This window comes from Octopus bimaculoides, chromosome 3, assembly GCF_046866305.1.
Source record: "Octopus bimaculoides isolate indiv1 chromosome 3, ASM4686630v1, whole genome shotgun sequence".
Classification (NCBI taxonomy): Eukaryota; Metazoa; Mollusca; class Cephalopoda; order Octopoda; family Octopodidae; genus Octopus; species Octopus bimaculoides.
In genome coordinates this window covers 134,165,418-134,176,092 of record NC_142930.1, presented here as the reverse complement: position 1 = coordinate 134,176,092, position 10,675 = coordinate 134,165,418, and positions in this window count along the sequence as shown.

Sequence of the window (10,675 nt, the reverse complement as noted above, 5' to 3'; positions counted from 1 at the left end):
ATTTTTGTGTGGGTTGATTTTGTTGTTGGTGATGTTGGTGCTGTTTCGTGACAGTTGGGATGTGGTGTTTTGGTTTTTGGGGGTGGGGTGGAAGTCTTTTTCGTGTTCCCTTCTTGTGGGGTTGTTGTTGTTGGTGTTGGTGGTGGTGATGGTGCTGATTCTGTTCTTGGTGGTACTGGTGGTGTTGTTGTTTGGTTCGGCTGTGTTGCTGGCTGCTGGCGTTTTTCCATTTCGTTGTACAACTGCTTGACCAGTTGTGCATATGGCGGTGTAGGCAGTAATGCTGTTTTTTTCTTGTGCTTTTCTTGTGGTTGTTGTTGTTGTTGTTGTTGTTGTTTTTCTTTGTATTGTTGCCGTTGTTGTTGCCTTTTCTTCTGGGCTACTGGGCATGTTTTTTGAAGGTGAGTTTTGCTACTACAAACGTAGCAAACTGGCCTTCTGCCTTCGACGAAAACATGAAAAATTGAATCCTCAGTTAATTGGATTCTATGTGGAATTTTTTCCCAGTTTGCTGGATCAATTTGTACCAGGAGTTGAAATTCCTGGCCAATCCAGTTTTGATTGCAAACGGCAGATGCTTCTAGTATGTTTATCTCCTCCTCTATGCCTAGACATATGGCAGATACTAGCCATTCTTCCTCAATTTCAGGAGGCACATTCGAAATTTTTATTTTCGTAACCCTACGACCAAGGTACGTAGGGATCATGAGCAGGTTCTCATGTTGTAATGACTTAGTGGAGAGGTCCTTCGCTCGCTGCTCGCTGTCTAGTCTTACCTCTATCGTCCCGAATTTCAAACCTCTCGTTATGTAAGTTTTGTAAGACCAAATCGGCTTTAAGCACCTCTCAACATTTTCTTGGGTGAATTTTTCCACTGTCTTTGTCTTTAAATTAATGGTTCTGTAGATGATAGTTTTTTTTTCGATGTTTATCTTAAAGTCCGCGGGCGTTTGAAGATGGACTGTAACGTCCTTTTTACTTAGCATGCTTTTGCATGCAAGTAATTTCTCTTTCGATATATTCAAAATTCTTTTCCTAGGCTTCAAAGCCTCGGCAAAGTTCGTTGTGGTGGTGGTGACGGTAGTGGTGGTATCAGTGGTGAGGACAGTGGTTTTGTTAGCAAGGACATCTGTGTCCTTGCTGTTGCTGCTGCTGCTGCTGCTGCTGCTGCTGTTGTTGTTGTTGTTGTTGTTGTCACTGGTTACGTTGGCAGGCAAGACTGCTGTAGCAGCAGAGTCTTTCTTTTTCTCCATTCTCTCCTTTAACTGTGAAGAAGGAAGACTAGGAAATTCTTTTTCGAACGAAACACTGCAGACTGCAGCGTTCGTTTCACAAAAATTTTCATGGCTACAAGACGCCATCGTCTCAAAAAAAAAATGGCTAGAAAGCCGAAATTGGTTTTTATATCTTGGAAATGTGCCACACAGGGCAGATTTCCGTTGCAAAAAACTTGCACCAGAGAGTCTACAAGTTGTTATACAACTTTGTATAAAAAATAAACTTTACAAACAAACTTTTTAAAACATGAAAAAGGCAAAACTTACGGAGCCGACACGTCTACCGTCCGTCCATAGAGATAGATAGATAGATAGATAGATAGATAGATAGATAGATAGATAGATAGATAGATAGATAGATAGACAGACAGACAGACAGTCAGACAGACAGTCAGACAGACAGATAGATAGATATAAACTAAGAGATGACTTTGAAAAAATCAAATGTTATACAATTTTATTTATTAGCTAACAGCTGCTTCTACTATAAGTTGTAGAGGCCTCTTAGTTGAGACATAAATTTTCTCATTCATAAAGCCTGCATGTTTTGAAAAAAACTTTCCTAAATAAAGTTCACTTCATATTCAAGGCTCTGATGAAGCTATAGAATTTTATCTTTATACTTAACTAAGAGTCCAACACATTTCATAGCAGAAACATTTGCAAGGTAATGAAGTTCATTACATAACATTTAGCTTGTCTGGTGTCGTTTCTTTGTTTCTATTAACACAATATACACATATAACATTGTGTTTTGGACCATGGCTATATTGAGTTCTGCACCAGGTTATTATCTCTATGTCCAAGCCAGATATTTACACACACACACACACACACACACACACACACACACACACACACACACACACACACCACACCCACACACACACACGCACACACGCACACACACACACACACACACACACACACACACACACACACACACGCACGTATACAAAGGTATGGTGCTGCCAACAGGAGAATGAAATACAAAAAATTAGTATATACATATATATATATTTATTAATATTTAACAGAAGCAACAGGGTGACTCAAGGCTCGAGAGAGAAATGCACACACATCCAGACAGACAGGTAGGCAGACAGACAGCCAGCCTGACAGACAGAAGGACAGATAGATATTATTTAAGTTCATATACATCGTTGTTCGTCTTTTGGAGTGTGAATGAGAACTTTACCCATTGTGTATATTTTCATACGTAATAATCAAAACCTATAACTTGATATTCAAGAATAGCATATCCTATATTTGACTTAAAAGTTTCTTTCTGCTTTTTGAATCGGTACACTTTGTAATGACTAACAATTTCACTCATGCTTCAATGATAATTTCTATAGGACTCTGAATTTTTCTTTGTCAAAGTTACGCACCCAATATGCAACGTACATAGATCACTTTCTTGTAATAAGACATGATTTTACAGCATGACATATTTTCAGTAGGTCAAATTTGAATTTTATATATGTCCTTGAAGTTTAATGCAATTCATTTAAAATTTCTATCAGCTCCATTTGTAAAATGAGGTCAACTCACCCTACCTAAATGTTTGCAAATTCGACATTAGTCAGCCTTTCTTGTCAATGGTTATTAAATAGAAAATAAACCTGTGAAGAAATACATTATGGATCTCCGTCGGTTTCACCAATGAGTACTGAGGTACTACTTCAACTTAACTACCTGCTCGTTGAATTGGTTGAATATTCCGCAGAGAGATGTATCCATAATATGACTTTCAGGTAGATTCTGTGTGATAGTTTGTTGAAATTCAAAATAACGATAAAATCCATCCGACATGTTTTCACATTTTTTTCAGACATTCAATATGGCTCTTGAAGTCTTGGGTCAACCACAGTAAAATAAGTCCAAGATATATACGGTGATATCGAATGCGAGACGTTGTGAATGCCACCATGCAGCCACACGCGCGCCTATGCGCACACATGCTCACTCATTCATTCATTCACTCACATTTTCACATGCTCACAAACATATACAAACCTATAAGGTGTTATTCGTACAGATTCTGAACTATATTTACAGAGAATTTAATTCATACAAATTATCCATTCTCACATCACTATCAAGATATAATATTTCTGTTGATGTGTGTTTACACGCTATTCTTTCCGTTTTACCATTCATAAAATATCTCGTATACTTAAGTTTTCTCACTGGTATTTTTTTCACCATTATTAAGACTTGTAAACTTCACCACACAGTTTCGAAAATACTCACCAAAATGTCGAATTAGAATAGAGCAAGTAGAAAATATGAATGAAACCACTTCGCATGGTAAACAAATCACAATAATTAATTACTGGGAACGTCTAAAAGCTCTTCGTTTCTATTTTCTTGAACGCTGAATGAAGAGTTATACTAACATATACATATGGAAAATCCTGCAGAGGTATGTTCCAAATGTCGGCATTACAGAGATATTTAATGTACGAACTAGCAGATACTGTCAGCTTCCAAATATAACTCTTTTGAAATCACGAAAGAAAACACTATTGTATCAGTCAGATATTTAGAAGTCCTCAACTGTTTCGACTGCTTACCTAAAGAAATCTGAAGTATAAAAGGAACCTCCTTTGAAACATTCAAAACAACATTGGATAAACTTCTAACGACGATACCAGCCCAGTCAAGTATTGAAGGATACACTCAGGGAAAATCAGCTGCTACCAACTTGATCATGGACCAATTTCCTGTTATAAAACGGCAATTAACTCGAAAAGAATAAAAGTATAGAATTCGTACAGAATTCGTATTTACGTTGAAGGATTTGAACAAGGTGAGAGCAAGGACACATCCTTGTTTCACTCCATTGGAGACAGGGAATTGATCAGAGGTCTCTCCGTTGTCCTGTACACTTGCCAACATACCATCGTGTAGTTGTCTTACGATGGTGATGAATTTTCTGGGACATTCATACTTCGCCAAGATTCTCCAAAGACCTTCTCTACTAACGGTATCAAAGGCCTTGGTCAGGTCGATTTAGGTGGAGTAGAGGTCGACTTTCTGCTCCCGACACTTCTCCTGCAGCTGTCGAGCAGCAAACACCGTGTTGATAGTCCCACGCTCTTTCCAGAAGCCACATTGGCTCTCAGGTAGGAGACCTTGGTCTAGGTGTATAATGAGGCGGTTGACCAAAATTCTAGCCAGGATCTTACCTGTGATGGACAGCAGTGAAATTCTGCGATGATTGTCGCAGACCTGGTGGTTTCCATTTCGCTTGTAGAGGTGGATGATGAAGGCGTTCTTGAAGTCTTGAGGCACTGTCTCATGCATCCAGATGAGCTGAAACAGCTGGTGAATTTTCCTGGTCAGGACCATACCACCTTCTTTGAATACTTCAGCTGGGATGGAGTCCGGACCAGGTGCTTTGCCACTGGACAGTAGGCGGCATACTTTCTGAATTTTCTCCAAAGTTGGTTCTGCGTCCATTGACTCTTCAACGGGGACTTGAGGTAGCCTATCGATGGCTTCATCATTGATGGTGGAAGGCCTATACAGGACGCTGTCGAAATTTTCAGCCCATCTCTCTAATACCTTTTCCTTGTCGGTGATCAGTGTTGCCCCGTCAGCACTAAGGAAGGGAGACAGTTTTCTTGCCGTAGTAGAGCCGTAAACTTCCTTCAAGCTGTCATAGAAATTCTTCATGTCATTCCTGTCTGCAAAGCCCTGTCTGCAAAGCCCTGTCTCCAACGGAGTGAAACAAGGATGTGTCCTTGCTCCCACCTTGTTCAGCCTTACGTTATCAGTCATGCTAACAGATGCTTTCAGGGACACAGACATAGGCATCGGCATCAAGTACCGGTTCGACGGTTCAGTTTTCAATCTCGAGAGGCTCAAAGCGAAAACTAAGGTTTCAGTAGACACCATCAACTACCTCCTGTTTGCCGAGGACTGCGCTCTCAATGCTGCCACTGAGTCCAACATGCAGCATAGCGTTGACTTGTTCTCTGGCGCCTGTAATAACATTGGCCTTACTTTCAATGCAAAAAAGACTGAGGTAATGTATCAGCCAGCTCCAACCAAGCCCTACATTGAACCCAGCATTACCATCAACGAGCAGCAAATGAAAGCGGTAGACAAGTTCACCTACCTTGGTAGCACACTCTCTAGAAATGTCGTCGATGACGAAATCAACGCCAGACTCGCCAAGGCAAGCGCTGCCTTCGGCAGGCTACGTAAGTCTGTCTGGAACAGGAGGGGGATCACCATCATGACAAAGATCAAGGTGTACCGGGCTGTCGTTCTCACAACACTGCTTTACGGCTGCGAGTCCTGGACAGTCTACCAGGAGGCTGAACCACTTTCATACAATATGCCTTAGAAAACCTCTCGGCATAAAGTGGCAGAACAGGATCTCAGACACCGAGGTACTAATACGTGCTAACCTGCCCAGCATCCATACCATCTTAATGCAGTTTCAGCTTCGCTGGGCAGGGCACGTAGCTCGCATGTTAGATGATTGACTACTAAAAAGATTGCTCTTTGGCGAGCTGCAAAAAGGAAAGTGCTCACAAGGCGACCAGAAGAAGCGCTTTCAGGACACACTGAAAGCCTCACTGAAAGCCTCACTGAAAGCCTTCAACATCGACCATGCAATTTGGGAGCAGTCTGGTCTAGACAGAGAAAGGTGGCGAGCAGCTGTTCACAAGGGTGCCAACACATGCGAGACAAATAGGATCGCTGCTGCAGAAGGCCGCGGACAAGCCAGGAAAATCAGAGCTAACAACCCTGTAGCAGGTGCTACCATTCCCTGTCCACACTGTCACTTTCAAGCGCAGATTGGCCTCACTAGCCATCTGCGGACCCACAAAAAAGCCTACCCCCATCCCAGGATGACTAGATGGTCTTCGTCGCATCGACGGACAAACCACATGATGGATTTACATGTGTTAATGATAAAGATGAAAATTTCTTTGTGAAGAAATGAATTTATGAATATAATAAGAAAGAATAATGCTTAGACACACAAGTTGTAGAAGACATGCGTATGAAGATAGAAATCATCGTTAGAGATGTGGGGCGATGGTTAGTTTGGAAAATTTATTCGACTTAAATTTCTGTAGATTGAGTTCGGAAAACTTTCTGAATGGCTTAGTAACAAAATAGATATGCTATATCACCGAGTTGCAATGATTACAGGGCTATTATTTCTATCATATTCTTTAATCATAGAAAATATATTCTATTTAAGATGATATAGCATGGAGTTACTCGTTAAGGAATTTTATTTGCTTTAGTCACAGTTTTTAAAAGAAAACGTTGAGAATGAAATCTTTACTTAAATAAGTGTGAATATCCCTAAAATGTTGACTTCCTAAGTTCAATGTATGCATTGAAAATGGTTGCATTCTTTAACATAGCAGATCTTTATTATTATCATTATTCTTTCACTTCATGCCATCAAAGTGGTATTAGGGTACAAATATACGAAGCCCAAAATACCCATCATGGCTACCCCGTCAGATAACGGTACACCAGGCACATGCATCTCAATCATATGTGTGTGACACGGTGATCTCATATCAAGATAAACGGCACATGACCTTGCAGGTAGGGCCCAGTTAGAATTTTCTTCAGGTCGAGTAGCCCGTTTTTGTTGTTATTATTTTTAAGCAATAAAGAAGAGTGAGACTGTGATAAAATGAACAATATTTCGACATCTCCTGTGTCTTCCACAAGTTCAAAAATAAACTTGTCAATCTACTTCATTTTGTTAATATTTATAGGATTGATGTTACTCCTCCAGAAAGTAATGAAACAATAAAGAAGAGTGTGTCTTCCACAGTAGATTGACAAGTTTATTTGTGAACCTGTGGAAGACACATGAGATGTCGAAATACTATTCATTTGATATCAGTCGCACTCTTCTTTATTGTTTCTTTACTTTCTGGAAAAGTAACATCAATCCCATAATGATAATAATAATAATAATAATAATAATAATAATAATAATAATAATAATAATAATAATAATAATAATAATTAAGACAATCTTTTGCATTTCCACTATGAATGGTAAACCAGAGATCATTCTTAAATAATTTTCAGTTCCTTTTTTGATCATTCCAAGTGTTCCTACAACCACTGGTATTCTAACTGTCTTGAGGTGCCACATCTTTTCGATTTCGATTAGCAAATCTTTAAATTTTCTGAGCTTATCAAATTCTTTTGGCGAGATATTATGGCCACAGGGTGTGCTCCTGTCAATCAATATTTATTGTTTTGGTCTTTCACAACGATATCTGATTTGTTTGCTTTAACGGTCCGCTCCGTACATACTGGGAAGTCCCAAAGAATGGTTACATTTTCTCCCTCTGTTATAGTCTTAGGGTGGTGCATCTACCATTTGTCAGCAGTTTGATTTTATAATACCGACATATTAGATATTGTGTAGAAATTGGTGTACTCTGTCATATCTTGATTTGTACTCTACAGGTGCTAAAACCTTACATCCAGAGATCAGGTGGCTCACTGTTTCTATCACATTGTTGCAGTATCGACACTTTGGGTCTACAACATTTTCCATCACATTGACTTGATAGTTCCGGGTCAATAAGTTCTGATCTTGGGCAGCAAAGATAAAGCTTTCATTCTCTGTCTTTAGTCCTGAGCTCCGTAGCCACTGATGGGTGTGCTTTTGGTCTACATCAGCTGTTTGGTACGGGCCACATATTTGCCATGCAGAGGATTTTGTTCCCACGTATCAGTCCATTGTTCAAATGCATTTTGCTTTGCTATTGATTTAACCTTCTTTGCAACTACAGTTGCTGCAATTCCATCATGCAGTCAAACCTGGGTATTATGCATATACTCACTTGAAAATATTTTGCTTTCTTTCATAACAGATGTAGCTTCTTACGTGTTTCATGGTCTGTCTTCAACGATTTTTAGCATCCAGTCATTAGATGTTTCAAGATGTTATCAGTTCAACTGTGATGGTTTTGTGGGAGATTTTAAATTGGATTAAGCCTAGACCTCCTTGAGCTCTGTGTAGGTAAAGACGATCTGCGTCTGCCTTTGGGTGGTGCATCTTATTGCAAGTCAGCAGCTTACGTATTTTTCTGTCACTCTTCCTGTTAAGGACTTTATGGCTAACACCTTGTTACGTGCATTTTACTCGGATTTTAGAACTGCTCAAACTCTCCTGCAACACTCCTTCCTGATCTTCTCTTTCATACCTGCATGGTGAATGCTAGAGCCCTCATTCATTCCGCTGGAAGATACGGTGATAGCTGCATTGCAATCGGAAAAGGAAATTAAAAACGTTATGTGTAATGTCATTCAGGATTTACAAGTGACTATACAAGACATAAAATGTAAATCAGTGGCGGACAAATTCGTCATAAAAATGAAGGAAACCTTGAAAAATAAACAAAAGAGAAACACCAATGTGAACCATTTTTCACTTTATGACGATGTACTAATGTACGCACAAAGAGTGGCAGTACTAACTGCACTACAGAAACGGACATTAGATGAATTTCATAGTGGACACCCGGTGATGTCAAGAATGAAAGCTTTGGTGAGGAGTTACGTGTTTTGGTCGATGATGAACCGAGACATTGAAAATTTGGTAAAATCATGTAGAAGTTGTGCGCTAGCAGCGAAGGCACCAGCAGAGAAATACCAATCGTGGCCTCTGACGCATAGTCCGCGGTCCTGGTTACATATAGGCTACGACGGACCAGGGAATAGCGCGTGCTACTTGATCATTATTGGTAGATTTGCCAAGTAGCCGGAAGTATGGAGGTGCAGTGAACCTACCTCGAAGGCAACGATAACGTTCCTGCAAGAACGTTTTGCTTGATACGGTGGAACACAATTTACAGGATACGAGATCAAGAAATTTTGCAAAATGTATGCAATGTTTATGTTCCATTTTGTTAAGGTTATTTCTACAGAAATTATTGCCAGTACTGAATTTTTGCAACAACGTTTGGTATTAAGACGTCAGATGTGAACAAACAATGAGATCGGCGACAAAAATGAGTAATGAGTGTATATATCATATTTCAGTTGTTTTTGCACCTTCATCAGCATACTTTATAGTATACCATGGTTGCATAACAAAATACCACGCGCCTACGCGTCATTAATCTTTACATAACAGCCCTAGAAATGCGTCTAATATGTAAATTGGCATATCCAATAATTTAACACCGCTGTATGGGATGGTTATATCAGCAATGTGATCGGAGGCGAGAGTGGATTAGATGGGTGCCGATGAAGGGGCAAAACCCCCTGAAATATGATATATACACTCGTTACCCCTTTCTGTGTCCTTCTCATTGTTTGCTTACATCATATGACGTCTCGATACGAAATGTTGTACCAATAAAATTAGTGCTGGCTATAATTTCTGTAAATGTAACCTTAACAAGACGATATAAAACGCACTACGTTAGCAGAGCTGACTCACTAAACATTTCATATATTTTACAGTATATTATGGTTGAATAAGGAAATACCACGTACTTACAAGTCATTGATATAACACATATGTATTCACGTACACATCAATGAACATATGCACGCACTCATGCAATCACTGAAAAACCTTCATACATACCATACCAATAAAAAAAACACTCACATATACAAGCGCGCGCGTATATATATATATATATATATATATATATATATATATATACCGGAGTAAGCACATGAAATGTGCAACAAGGTGGAAAAAAGAGTACTCAAATACCAGAGGTAGGGTAATATGCTTTATTTAAAAGCAGCAGAAATATAACAAAAGACTGTTACTCTAAGTTTCACGTTCCCGTTCATCGGACATATATATATATATATATATATATATATATATATATATATATATATATTTTCCCCAAAATATATATAAATAAACAGAATTCTCACCTCACCAAAAACGAACACACTACGTATCCGACAGAGTAAAGGGAATGAAGTTTATCTGTATATATCTTCATCAAAGAAGCGGGAATACTTCCGGGTTGCTTCTGGTACCCATGTGGAGACAGGAATAAAAATTCAACATTGAATATATTCCGTGTATATATTTGATAAATAAATTCAAAAAGGGATAAAACTCTTTTACAAGAATTTTATCAAGAAGCCAGTGTGTAAAAAAATTCATAAGGGAAATTTCTATTCCCAAGAATATAATTATTCGTTTATATTTATATAAAGGGCATTATTACAGAAAATAATAACGCCACACAGTGGACTTCTCAAAATAACCACATTTAGTACCTAATGCGAGGAAAAACAACCAACAGAAGACGACCAACTTTCTTTTAAATAAACTTAACTGTGTATCGGCCGATTTCGCGATTACTAGAATGAATCTAGATTTCGTTCATCAGCACAGTATTGTCCCA